General features: G+C 33.8%; 1 non-coding gene across 1 annotated transcript; it reads left to right on the top strand.

Moving 5' to 3' along the window:
• Positions 1 to 10534: 10534 nt before the first annotated feature.
• Positions 10535 to 10607, top strand: TRNAK-CUU (transfer RNA lysine (anticodon CUU)). The gene has a single exon. It is a non-coding gene; the product is annotated as a tRNA-Lys (tRNA).
• The last annotated feature ends 4611 nt before the right edge of the window (positions 10608 to 15218 follow it).

Here is a 15218-nt window from a genome sequence, read left to right as displayed (position 1 = left end):
ATGGAATCACATACGCTTGGGACCTAAATTATTCTCCCAAATTTCAAAATGGATAATAAATAAATGAATTAATGCACAATAACATACTTCATACTGTTTCTTTTCATTATTTCATTCATTATGGCTTTACTCATTGAACGAATAAACCAATGAGTAAATCATAGCCATTACGAATGAAATAATGAAAGGAATTAATATGAAGTAATAATAATGTATGGAACCTTCACCCTTGGACAACTTAGTTTATCTAGCATATTTGAAAAAAGAGAAATAAAGGACCATAACCAAAAGAAAAAATGAGAATCAATAAATAACAACTAGAATTAACAGTAACTGAAAATAAATAACAAACCATTGATTGCATACTTTCCCAGCTTTATATCTTCTAAACTTTTAAAAATAAATATCAAACAAAGGAACGAATAAGAAAACAACTCGAAAGAACAAATAAATCAATGATAGAACAATATCCAGAAGCACTAACCCCATTACCCCACACAAATGGTTTTTTTTTTAAAAGCTACCCAGAAAGACTGTAACAGCCATTAATAAACATTACAGTGATTGTGTGGACTCTCTCTCCAACTAGATTTTGAGATTGAAAGAATTTGTACATTTATAGAGAGAGTATTTAGATCAAAGAATCCACAAATTGTTTATTAGTGGTTGTTTAGTAAAGAAGTCCCCAAAAATCTTGAAAAAACCACCATAAATCTCATAGATCAGCCAAATGCCATAAATAAATAAATTGCGTAAATTATCCAAAAAATAGTAAGAAAATGACTTCAGATCTCCAAAAATCTCAAAGATCAAAGAACCCACAAAACCGTACAGAGATAAATACAAAGAACCCATAAACTAGTAGTGCGTGCTTCTAAAGACCTAGTATTGTAAAGTTCGAGGGGGGGGAGGCGGGGGGGAGGGGGGGGGGAGGAGAATTGAATATATTTAATTGATAAATTTGATGGGACTGACAAGGAATTTACGTATTGGTATCATGGGATGAGTCATCAGAGGAAGGCTGGTCAATATCTCTATGAGAGATAGGTATTTGGTGGCGAGTGGGTGAGCTATTTGAAGATGCATGGTTGGTGAGAATAGAAGGTAGCTCGCGATTAATTAAGGAGCAGTGTGGGATGATAAACTTTTGAACGTTGTGATATACCCTAAGCCGTTCGATTTGACTATGTTTGAAGTGATTGTCATCTCCTTGTACTAAAGAAAAATGATGCAGTGATATCATGTCAGAGATGCGGGTAAAGTTTTCTACTAGTTGCCAACCTAACATTGTAAGAAAATACATCAAGGATAAGACTCGATAAGATAACTCCTAACATGTTATGATAAGATAATATTTGTTCTTTGTAGTTGTAACAAATCTCTTTGGTGGGGGGTGGGGGCAGCGGGGGGTTGAATATATTTAATTGATGAATTTGGTGAGACCGACAAGGAATTGGCATATTGGTATCATGGGATGAGTCATCAGAGGAAGGCTGGTCAGTATCTATCTGAGAATAGGTATTTGGTGGCGAGTGGTGAGCTATTTGAAGATATAGGGTTGGTGAGAAATGAAGGTAGCTCGCGATTAATTAAGGAGTAGTCGGGGATGATAAACTTTTGAACTTTGTGATATACCCTAAGCTGTTTGATTTCACATCAAATGGCTTTAAGTGGTTGTTGTCTCCTTGTACCAAAGAAAAATGATGCAGTGATATCATGACAGAGATGCTAGTAAAGGTTTCTACTAGTTGCCAACCTAACATTGTAAAAAAATACATCCAAGATAAGACTCGATAAGATAACTCCTAACGTCTTATGCAGATAACTCCGAACAGGTTATGATAAGATAAGTTTGTTCTTTGCAGTTGTAACAAATCTTTTTGGTGTAGCTGTATCAAATCCCTCTTTTGCAGGCAATACTGCATACGTACACATCCCAACACTTGTATAAGTATATGAGATTTCCTCCCTAAAGATGTAAATTGAAATATATTTTTCATTATTTATCAAACATAACCCTCACCCTTTTCATCTAGGCTTGGGACCAACAATGGTAGAGTTAAATGATCTATCCCAAAAAAACAAAAAAAAAATGTGCATGGAGGGAGTCAATATCGAGTCACATGGTATATTTCCCATTCTAATGAAGAATCTCAATATAACTAGCGGAGAACAACTTTGCATGAGACAAAATTGGCACATACATGGGCCAAGATCTCTAGGCATCAAACCTTTGTAACTTTATGAGAAAATAAAGGTTGATCGCTTCATAGAAGAGAGTATGAGGTACTAGAAGTACAATATACTACTCAACGACTCCCATCTTACCAAATTTCCAAACTCCAAAGTGCATAGAATTGAAAAACAAGGTCCCCACATGATCAAAATCCCCCTCCATATCAATAGACCTACTTTCCTGTTGGGTACCTTGAGCAGACTAAGTATTCTCAGAGACAACAAGTTGAAACCATAAAGCAAGTATTCGGTAATTATCTTAAAGAAAATAGTTTATATACGAGTAAGGTGCACCTAAAAAACCCACTAAAAAAGTTTGTTTCTATGCTGGAAAACCCTCAAATCAATCATCTCTACCTCAAGATTCCTAGACATGAAAAAAAGGGGATTTTTAGTACTAAAAATACCTCATCTTCTGACATTAACTAGACCGTCCATTTTCAGGATTTTCAAGTGTTATAGATCTGTTTGATCGACATCATTTTTTGGAATTTTAAATTTCACGATTAGGGGCAACAATAATTTTTCATATCATCGCAAGGCTTTGCGGCACCGAAACTGCATTTTCGGCATAGTTTTGAGGTACACCTTACTTCACTAGTATAAGGTTGGCACCTTATACAAACCTTACTCTCATTTGAAAGGATACTTTTGCAAACATTGTACAGTTAATAACATGACTTCTTTTCTAAAAATAAATGATACCATAAAACTTAATAGGAATGAAACTTAAGACCTCATGGTGTTACACCCTGCCACCTTAAGACTACATATGCCCTGGGCCCAATCTCAACAACATGATTCAATAATAGAAGTTAGGATCCAACCAGCTTATAACACATTCAATAGGCCATCTGGGACTTTAGGTATAAATTTTTCTCATTTTACCCATGTTTGATCCTATTTTTGTTGAACAATCGCAACATGTCATGATCTCCTTATTTTTACATGTTTAGTTTTGTTATATATATATATATATATATATATATATATAGGAAAAAGATATGGTGCACAGCCTAGTGTAGATAAGCTAATGCGCCAACGGCCCAAATTGAATCTGGGCCAATCTGAAGATCACGGATGCCCAATAGTGTCCAGTAATGTTTGAATTTTAGTTTTTTTTTCTACAAATCATAATGACTTGAAATTTGTAGCATGTGTTCATAAACAATAGGAAAATCTATGAAAAATATTAAAAATATATTTTACAAGAATACCCTCAAACATTTTGAGGGTATTTTGGTCAATTGCTTTCATGTAAAATATTTTTTAAATATTTTTAGTAGATTCACCTATTTTTATGAACAGATGCTCTAAATTTCAGGTCATTCTAATTTCTAGAAAAGAAATTAAAATTCAAACACTATTGAACACTACCAAACATCCATGATCGTCAGATCGACGTAGATTCAATCCGAGTTGTTGGTACATTTAGCTTACCTACATGAGACTGCTGACCATATATATATATATATATATATATATATATATATATATATATATATATATATATATATATATATATATATATATATATATATATATTTCTCGGCCTTTTGGCTAAGATCATTATGTTCTTATCAGTTTACATTTTTTTTCTTTTCTAAAGAAAAATGCTATAGGTAGGAACCTGACAGTCATTTCTCCATAGGATGTTCATAACAAGTAAATTTGTGGTACTCATATGGGCCTTTGGGCTTCATTGAACTAGTGAAAAAAGTTGTTAGTTTTGGAGAATTGATATGTATATTTCATTGACCCAAAGGGGATTTATATATTACAGATACATGTTAAATATGATCCCTTGATTATCGAGATTTTACAGGATATATGTCTTTCCTAGTTGTAAATCCCCGAATTGTAAGGATTTACAATTTGAAAAATGAAAATGTCTAACACTCTCCCTCAAGTTGGAGCGTGAATATCAAGAACACCTAACTTGAGAATCAAACAATTGAATCGGTCACGACCAAGAGCTTTAGTGAATGCATCAGCAAGCTACAGTGTTGTTGGAATGTAAGAGGTCCGTAGAACTCCATTTTGGATCTTTTCTTGAATGTAGTGACAATCAATCTCAATGTGTTTTTTCCGTTCATGAAACAAAGGATTGGCAACAATGTATAATGCAGCTTGATTGTCACAATAAAGAACAACATGTGGTGAGTGGGAACTCCTAAGTCATGCAGGAGTGAGCGTAACCAGGTGATCTCACAGCTAGCAGTAGCTATAACTCAGTATTCGGCCTCAGCGGAAGACCGACAAACAATATGTTGCTTCTTGATTTTTCAATATATGAGAGAATGACCAAGAAGAACACAATATCCAGTGGTAGAGCGGCGGGGATCAGGGTAACTTACCCAATCAGAGTCATAAAAAACTTGAAACTGAAGAGGGTTATCTGAGGGAAAAAATAAATCTTGTCCCGATGCAAGTTTTAAGTACTGAACAAGGCATAGAGGTACTTCATAATGCGGCTGCCGTGGTTGACTCATATACTGACTGAGAATATGAACAACATAAATGATGTCTAGTCTAGTAAGAGTCAGGTAAATGAGACAACCCACAAGGCGACAGTACCTGGTAGGATCAGAAATGAGTTTCTCCATGATCATGACGTAGTTTGAGATTTTGCTCCATGGGGAAGTGAACAGGTTGGGCACCAAGGAGACTCATTTCTTCAATTATCTCAAGAGGATATTTGCGTTGTGAGATACATAAACCATTTTTAGATCGTGCCACTTCAAGACCAAGGAAATATTTGAGAGGGTCAAGATCTTTCAAGTGGAAACACCGATGTAAGAAGGATTTGAGGGACTGTATAACATGTAAATTGATGCATGTAACAATAATGTCATCGACCTAAACCAAAACTATCAAAAAACCATTATGACGATTGCGAGTAAACAAGGAATAATCCACTTTAGATTGGGTAAAGCTAGCATTAAGAAGGGCCGATGAGAACTTTGCAAACCACTGACGGGGTGCCTGCTTGAGTCCATCTATAGATTTGTGTAACCGGCAATCCAAGTCGCCGTGAAGAAATACATTCAACACATCTAATTGGTGCAACGTCCAATTATGAACTGAAGCAATGGTTAATAAACAGTGAATAGTGACCAACTTTGCAACTGGTGCAAAGGTCTCAGGGTACTCCAACCCTTCATGTTGGGTATAACCTTGGCAACAATGTGGGCCTTGTGGCGTTCAACGGTACCATCTGATCGGTACTTGACTTTATATACCCACTTACATCCAATGGGAGTTTTCCCATGAGGTAAAGTTGTAAGGGTCTCAGTATGATTCTTCTCAGGTGCCTGAAGCTCACATTGCATTGCCTCTTGTCATTTTGGGTTTTGCATTGCCTGGGAATAGGAGGTAGATTTCTGAATAGAAGAGACGGCTAAGACAAATCTTCCATGAGAGGGAGACAAGTATTCATAAGAAATGAAATAGGACAGGGGATGATGTGTACCTTTGGTGGAACCAGTGCCAAAAGAAGATGTGGAAGCAGCTCCAAGCTTGACGTGCGAGCAGTGAAAGCCTCTCAAATAGGAATGTGGTTGAGAAGCTCGTTGAGAACGTCGAATGGGCGAGTTAGAGATTGGTGTTGGGATAAAAGTGGATGGGGTGTCATGGGATTGGTCTTATGGAGGAGAAATAGGGGAATTGGGTGGGGAAGTGATGGGATCGGTAGAGTTTGAGCCATCATGTAAATCAAAGGGTGGTGAGTCATCGGGTATTGGTAAGGGTAAAATGACAGAGGAATTGGTGGACGAGAGATTTTGATAAGGGAAAATGTTCTCATGAAATACTACATCACGAGAAGTGAAAATAGAATTGATGGAAAGGTCAAGAAGATGATAACCCTTTTGAACATGGGGATACCGAATGAAGACACATATGCTAGTGCGATGGTCGAACTTATCCCGATTTGAAGCAATGGTCGAATCGTAACAAAGGCAACCAAAAACTCGCAAATGGGAGTAAGATGGATGTTTATTAAATAATACTTCAAACGGGGATTTATTCGATAATAAAGGTGTTGGTGACCAGATTATTAAATATGTGGCAGTAAGAATGCAATCTTCCCAAAAGATAAGAGGAAGATTACTTTGAAAGTACAAAGCATGTGTCATTTCAGGTACGTGGCGATGTTTGCATTCGGCAACACCATTTTGTTGCGGTGTGTAAACACAACTATGTTGATAGGTGACCCCATGTTCTTTAAAAAATTGTTGAATAGTACGAGAAAAGAACGCAGATCCATTATCTGTCCTTATGTGTTTAATAATGCATTGAAAATGAGTATTACAAATGCAAAAAAATATTTTAATAAAGATGGAGTCTCAAATTTGTTTTGCATAAGAAATACCCAAGTGGAACGAGAAAAATCATCAACAAGAGTTAAAAAATAATGAGCTCCACAATGGGAAGGAGCGGAATAACCTCCCCAAATATCACAATGAATCAAATCAAAATATACAGTAGATAAAATAGAATTCGAAACGAAAGGTAATCTTGTTTGTTTAGCTAAAGGACAAACATCACAATGACTAAGATTGAAAACAAAGATCCCATCAGCAATCTTGGCTAACAAATTCAAACGAATAGAAGAAACATGTTCTAAACGTTTATACCATAAATCATAACCAACTAAAATGGACGAAAGAGTAGTACGAGTTAGTGGAGGAGCTTCAAAATAGTAGAGGTCACCAAGCTAGTTAGTTGTTCCAATCGTCGTCTTCTGATACAGGTCCTGAAAAATGCACATATCAAGAAAAAACATCACTGAATAGGGATAGAATGTAGTAAGTTTGCTGATGAAAAGTAAATTGAATCCAAAAGAAGGAACACACGATACTTGATGTAAGCAAAGTGTAGGTGTTAAAAAAAACATAACCAATATGAGTTACTGAAGCAAAGGAGTCATTTAGAAGTTTGACAAGTGCTATGTGAGAAACATGCGTAGATGAATGAAACAAAAACATGTCAAAAATCATGTGATCAGAAGCTCCTGTGTCTACAATCCAAGTATGGAGAGGAATGGAAGATGGAGAGGATGTGGAGTTACCTGCACAGTTGACCATTGGTTATACATTACCTTCAGTAAGCATAGAGAGCAAGCGACGATATTGATCCTGTGTAAATTGGGGGCTACTTTGACTTGAAATTACAGCAACAGTGTTTTTCTCGTTTATTGTAGGCTTAGAAGATGTCCCTTTGTACGGTTGGTGTAATCGATGGCCTGGTGGATAACCGTAAAGAACATAACAGTTGTCGATGGTGTGGCCTATCTAGCCACAATGATCACATTTGGGTCGCTGTTTGAGATGACCTTTTGCTTTGTCTGTATTGTTGAAAGGATGTTGGGGCTGGCAATTTGTAGGAGGTGTAGCAGTGTTGACTACAAAGGCAGCAGCATCTTCTGAGAGAATTGTTTTTGTAGCCACCTGCCGTTGCTTTTCTTCTTGAAGAAGAAGATAATAAGCTCTATTGACATTAGGAAGAGGGTTCATGAGAAGGATCTAGCCTCAAAATGGGTGATAAGATTCATGGAGTCTCATGAGAAATTGAATTAATCTATCATATTGTAAATAGTCATGTGAAGCCTTGGAGGACCCACAAGAACAAGGTGGAAGAGGGGTATAAGAAGCAAGTTCTTCCCAAAGAGATTTAAGTTTGGTGTAATAAAGTGAAATGGTGGAAGAACCTTGAGAAACAAGTGTCAGATCCCGTCATAACTTGAAGAGACGATGTGCATTGTTTTGATAAAGTGATTTCAGATCATCCCACATGCCTTGAGCAGTGGTTTCATAGGAAATACTATAAGCAATCTCTTTATTGACTGAATTTTGGATCCAGGATCGGACCATGTCATTACATCTTTTCCATAAAAGATGTAGAGGAAGAGATAGGAGGTATGATTAGAGAACCATCTACAAAAGAGAGCTTGTTTTTGGCACTCAAAGTAGTGGTCATAGCTCGACTCCATTGTGGATAATTCTCACCTTCAAGGATGTGAGAGACAAAAATATTGTTAGGATTATAATTGTTGGTCAAATGAAAGGGGTTAGTGAAATCAATAATAGAGGAAGAGAAGCTATTACCATTTGTCATAGTGTTCCCATCAAGGATGACATTGATGGAGTCTGTAGAAAGCGGAGGTATTTGGTTGTCCATGGCAATGGCAACGAATAGGAAAATTTGACAGAATTGTGTCAATGGAATATAGGTAGCAGGGAATTTACGGGCTTCTTCCTAGAAAGTGGAACTACGTCAATGTTAGAGAAAAAGGGACGGAACTGTGTCAATTTTAGAGAAAATAAAATAGAAAACCAAGTGCTTCAAAAACCACCTAAAGGGAAAATCTGCGTGAAGAAGTTGATAGTGGTTTTATAAGAAGCTTAATTTGATGGGAAACCAGAAACCAATGATTTTAAAAAAAAAAAAAGAGACCCAAATGAGAAACTGGTTTCCACTTGAAGGAATGAAGCACAATGAATAGTAGGCTTTATGGGTTTATAAGCGATAGAAACTTATCAGAATACCTGAAACAAGGGATCGAAAAACCACCCCAAATAACCAAATGTCAAAACCACCGTAAAATTGATGATTGTGGTTTTTCAAGAGCCTGGAGTTGATCACAGAGCCTCTAAAATCGAGGTCCCCTCTAGTGAGGCAGAGCTCGAACTATCTCCTTCACCACAAATGGCTCCCAGAAGCAGCGGAAAGGCTCTTCCAAAAGGGTCCTTCACGGGTTTGTGAAGTGGCCTAAAGTTGTTCGTATTCAAAGGCAAAGAAGAATCCTTAAGCAGAGGCTAAAGGTCCCTCCAGCTTTGAATCAGTTTACAAAGACATTGAATAAGAACCTTGCTACGAACCTTTTTAAGATGCTTCTGAAGTATGGGCCTGAGGACAAAGCTACCAAGAAGGAAAGGTTTTTGAAAGGTATTTTGAAAAGGGCTCAAGCTGAGGAGAGAGAAATTGCAGAAGGAAAGTTTCTGGCCATAGGCTCTAATACCATGTTAGCTTTGGAGAATCGATATCTATATTTCATTGACGCAAAGGGGATTTATATATTACATATACATGCTAAATATGATCCTTTGATTATTGAGATTTTACAGGATATATGTCTTTCCTAGTTGTAAATCCCTAAATTGTAGGGATTTACAATTTGAAAAATGAAAATGTCTAACAAACGCAAAATACATTTCAACATGGTTATGCTTGCTTAAAACAAATATATATGAAATATATCACAGCTGAAAAGCCTATTGAGGCCAAACACAATTTATGTAAATTGTCATCCAAAATATGAGATTGTCGCAATTACTTATAACCATCTAATATAAAATTTGATTGCTCGGGTGCGTTACAAAGTTTGAAAAGTTTCTTTTAAACTTTCATCTTGGATAATAGAATAAGTGTAACCACCTAATTTCACATCTAATAGTCAAGATTAATTGTGACCATCGTGTATAAAAGATAAGTGGTCTCATTTGTATGCATTTCCATAACATATTGACAACCTACCATCCCAAAAGCCCTTTCGGGCTCTAATATTTTCCATTTCACTTAAATAAAAAAAGCAATGTGTTAGAATAAAGAGACCACAATGGATTAAGATTATTCAATTGAAAAAAAAGCAATAAAATGGAAAAAATTTGTATAAAAGTTCCTATTTAACGTGTAAATTGATTAAACTTCAATAAATTAAATCATGTTATTTACTTAATGGAAAAAGTTTATATAAGGTTGCAACCTTAAAATGTAGAATTAAAGATGCACTTCAAAAATCCATCGAAAAGGCTTGTTTTAATTTTGAAAAACCATCTAATTGATCATCTCGACATTGAGACATATGAATATGAAAAAAAAAACAGATTTTGAGTCCCAAAAATAGTGCATTTTGTGACACATTATCTAGACCGTCCATTTTCAAGATTTTCATATGTTTATAGATCAACTTGAGTTTAAGCATTTTTTGAATTTAAAATTGTTTAATTAGATATGAAAATAGTTTTTAAAATAATCCTAAAAATACTTTACCCCAAAATTACATGCTATGATAAAATTTGTAGGTGTGTTCTTGAAGGTTCCAACCTTATAAAAACCACACCCTTAATTATATATATAGATATCCTATTTTAGTAGAAACTAATACATGAACCAATGCCAAAAGTCAAGGCATAACTATGAAGTGAAATATCTTACACTAGTTTGACAAAGGGTTAAATCCCAATCATAATATCAGATTATACTAACTAGCTTTAGTGGGACAATCTAATCAAAAGTTGCCCGTCTAGCTCAGTTGGTAGAGCGCAAGGCTCTTAACCTTGTGGTCGTGGGTTCGAGCCCCACGGTGGGCGAAAGGTTTTTTACCATCCTATTTTTTTTTTTCCGCCATTTTCGTTCTAATATTAGAAATATTTATTGGGGAAACGTTTATGTAAGGTTGCAATAGAATCATAGAGATGCACCTCAAAAATATTGTTTTAATGTTGAAAAAACCCTCTAATTGATCATCTCGACATCGGTATGAATATGAAAAAAAAAAAAAATTTTGAGTCCTCGAAATAGTGCATCTTACAATACATTATCTAGACCGTCCATTTTACATGTTATGATAGAATTTTAAGGCATGCCTTAATTGGATTGTTTCAGGTTGCAACCTTATAGAAACCGCACCCATATTTATGGTGGCCTGAAAATTTATTTTTATCCACAATATTTTTATCTCTAATAATAAAATTTAAGTTAAAAAATAGCATAGATCTATAAATATTTGAAAATTTTGAAAATTAACAGTCTTTACAATATACGGTCCAAAGGTATAAAACATCGATATTAAAGATGGATGCAAATAGGTAGTCCATCTAAAAAAATTGTAACTAACGATTTAAATGTTTTTTTAATATAATTATTCTCTAAAACTTACAATCAAATTATATTTAAAAAAATATAGGTAATGCCAAGCCCGCATTTCTACATTTTACGGGCTTGCCGCATGCTAACCATGTCCATAATACATTATAAAATGCACTATTTTCAATACTTGAAAACTTTTTATCATCATCTTCATACATCTTGGGGTTGAGATGATCGAATTGAGCATTTTTCAGGATCGAAATAACTTTTTTTTAATGAATTTTTTAGATGTGTCTTAATTTGATTGTTTAAAGCCTCGCACTTATATAAGCCTTTTTTTTATTTGATTATCAATTTTTAGATAAATTTTCCTCGGCTTCAATCTTTATTTAAAAGGATTATATACAATGAGACTTTTTACTTTTGATGCATGGAGATCGCAATTACTTCAACCATCTTAGATGAAATCTGATTGCTTGGGTGTGTTACAAAGTTCGAGAAAATTTCTTTTGAAGTTTGTGCTTGGTCAATGAATTTAACGTAACCATCAAATTTCATATCTAATGTTCAAGATTAATTGTAACCACCTTGTACCAGAGATAAATAATCTCATTGTATACTTTTCCTTTAAATTTTATCTACAAATTGAGATTTCAAAATAAATTTTTCGAACTTTGTAACGCACCCTAGCAATCAGATTTCACATCATATGGTTGTAGTAATTGTGACCTCCATGCATCAAAAATAAATGGTCTCATTATATACAATCCCTTTCTTCTTCTTTTTTTCTTTTTTTTTTTTTTATCCGAAATTTTGGATCCATCTAAACATCACGACATGATTATTAATTTAAAAAATTTAAATTTAAGTTTAAGTTCTTAAATATTAGATTTTTCTTTAAAGTTAAAGTCTTTGTTCAATCGTAGGACTTCTTTTTCACACAAAGTAGGATTTGATTTTTTTTTTTCCAGGGTTAGTCGCTAAGTTCACGAAGTTCACCCTAAAAATGACTCTGAGATTGTGTTTTGCCAGAGGGAGTGTATGTTTATGCGAGACCATAAAATCTTTGGCATGAAGTAATAGGTGCAGGATCTTAAGTGAAAAAACACCCGAACTTTTGTTAATATCTATTTTTATATGGTATTAAAAAAACTGTACTCGTATTTTGAATTTGGGAAAAGTTTATATAGAGCCGAGGCTCTAAACAATCAACTTTGAGCCTACTCAAAAATTTCACTAGAAAAGGTTGTTTTAATGCCCAAATATCTTCAAATTGATCATCTTGACATCAAGATGCATGGACATGAGAAAAAAATGGATTTCAAGTTTTAGACATAGTGTATTTTGTAACGCAATTTTGCACCGTCAATTTTCAAGATTTTCAAGATTTCATAACTCTATCGATCTACACTATTTTTTAAGCTTTAAATTTTATGAATAAATATGAAAATATATTTTAAAGCTATCACAAATATTTTCAATAATGAAACCACATTTGTCGATACTATTTGAAGGTAGGCTCTAATTTGATTGTTTAGAGCCTAGTCTCTATACAAACCGCACCTTTTGAATTTTACGCTCAATTCTCTTTTTCTTAAATTTGTTTTTTCAAAGTAACCATCGGGTCAGAACTCGAAGTTCTAACCTGAATTTGTACGCTCAATTCCCCTTCCGTCTCTTTTTCTTTTTTTCTTTTTATTTATTTATTTATATTTTTTGTATTTATTTATTTTATTCACGTTACTCTATTCTACAACTCCAACTTCTAACCCATTTTGTGTGAAAAACAAAAACAGGTCTGAGCATAGAGTTAATTGTGAACTGGTCTTCCTCACCCAATCTCTTACATAACTTTTGGTTTTTTTTTTTTGTCAAAACCAGAACATGAAGTTTTGATCGGTCTTAATAAATACTCGAATTTTTTTTGAATGACCGATCATATCTCAAACTTCCAACCCAATTTTTACCATAAATTTTTTTAAAAAAAAGATTGGGTTTGTTGTGACGATCCTAAGTGGCTTAAGGGCCTAACTTTCCGCATTTCCATCACCCAAGGGTTATGGGGCATATTGATTAGGTACCTAACATTTGGTATGGTTCGAACTATGAACATTTAAAAAAAGTTAAAAATTCAAGAAAAAGGGACATAATTGTAATTCAAAATATTGAAGAAAATTTGTAAATACTTAAAACAACAAAAAAAAAAATTTACATTAAGGTTGAGGCCTTAAAACAATCAAATTAAAGCGCACCTCAAAAGTTCACTAAAAGAGTTTGTTTCGATATTTAAAACACTTAAAGTGATCATCTCGACCTCGAGATGTATAGAGGTAAAAAGAAATGGATTTCAAATATGTGAAATAATTTACCTTGTAATGCATTATTTAGGCCATCCATTTTCAAGTGTTTATAGATCAGCTCGATCTACACTATTTCTAAAGCTTTAAATTTTATAACTACGAATAAAAATGAGTTTTCAGCCCCTAACAAAGATTTTTGCTACTGAGGATTATCTTTCAACACTATTCAAAAGCACACCTTATTTTGATTGTTTAGGGTCTCAACCTCATACAAACCACACCCAAAATAAATTATAAAAACTTCCCTAAAAATATGTCCAAAACACCTTTAAAACAAATACAAAGGTCTTTTTTTTAGGTAGGTAAAAAAAAGAATATTTCAATCAGGACTTGTCATAGTGAAAAGTTCTATGGCGTGAATCCCTAGTAACGAATGCAATTTGGGACTACGTCAATAAAACACTCATCAGTTTATGTCAAAAATATCCAAATTATATATAAAAGAATTCATAGAATATACCCAGATTTTTTACAATTTCTTTTTTGGGCTTGTTTGGACAAGAGGAAATTAAGAATCTTAGATATTTGAAATTCAAGAAAATCTATTGATTTTTCAAAAAATTTTGTCATGGATTCCTCAAATCTCTTGTTTGGATAAACTATACAAAACTCATGGATTCCTTACAATCACTTTCATGTGCATTGTTTCCCAATAAAACTTGATACAATTTCTCTTTCTAAAATTTTTATATTCTTTCTCTCTCTATAACTCAAATTTTGAGATAGAGTATCTATAAAAAATTTGAGAGAGTTTCTCTCTCTAAAATTTGATATGGTATCTCTCTTCAAAATTTAATAAACTTTCTATCCAAAATTTAAAATTTGAAATTGTCTATCTAAAAATTTTGAGATAATTTCTCTCTCAAAAATTTATAGGTGTTTTACTCTCTCTAAAATTTAATATAGTGTATCTTTCTAAAATTTTAAGATACTATCTCTCTAAGACTTAAAACTTGACATAGGTCCTCTCTTCAATAATTTTGAGATAGTTTCTCTCTCTAAAATATGATAGAGTTTTTTTCTCAAATTTTAAGATACTTTATCTTTTTAAAAGCTAAAATGTTATATAGTTTCTTTTTAAAAATTTTGCGATAGTTTCTTTTTCTAAAAAAATTTATGTACTTTCTCTCTCTAAAATTTGATACTATTACTCTCTTAAATTTTAAGATGCTTTCTCTCTCTAAAACTTCAAGTTTAAGATAGTTTCTCTCTCTAAAGTGTTGAGATAGTTTCTTTCTTTAAAAATTTCAGGTACTCTCTCTCTAAAATTTTATACCTACCAAATGATCCCTATGTTTCAGGTCGAGGGAGCCAATGAGTGAAATTCATAGGCCTTGGAAATGCAAAAAAACATGTTTTGGTGTGAAAATGAAACAATGAAAAAGTAAGTTTTGTTTCCATAATTTTGATTTTTTTGATTTTAAGGATCTTAGTCATTAAGTAATCCAAACAGTAGATTTTGACAATATCCAAGATATTAAAAATCCATGTACCTAAACAATAAATTTTTTTTGAAATTTCTTCATGTATCCCGAGTTGTATGATAACTCGGCCTTGCCTTGTTGTATGAGTCCGACTTGACTCGGGTGCGTCCATAACACTCTTAAAGGGGAGATCACGACTGTGCCTTTAGTGATTGGTCGTTCAGGAACTTGAACATGGATGATGACTTTAGTGATTTTGGACTTGGAGAAGTTAGGGGGCGATTTTTTTGTATCAAAGTCTTAAAAATATCTTAGGGTGAAGAAAAAG

The sequence above is a fragment of the Amborella trichopoda genome, chromosome 6, assembly GCF_054954075.1.
Source record: "Amborella trichopoda isolate Santa Cruz 75 chromosome 6, AtrichopodaSantaCruz75HAP2 v2.0, whole genome shotgun sequence".
Lineage (NCBI taxonomy): Eukaryota > Viridiplantae > Streptophyta > Magnoliopsida > Amborellales > Amborellaceae > Amborella > Amborella trichopoda.
This window is presented reverse-complemented; position numbering and strand designations above follow the sequence as displayed.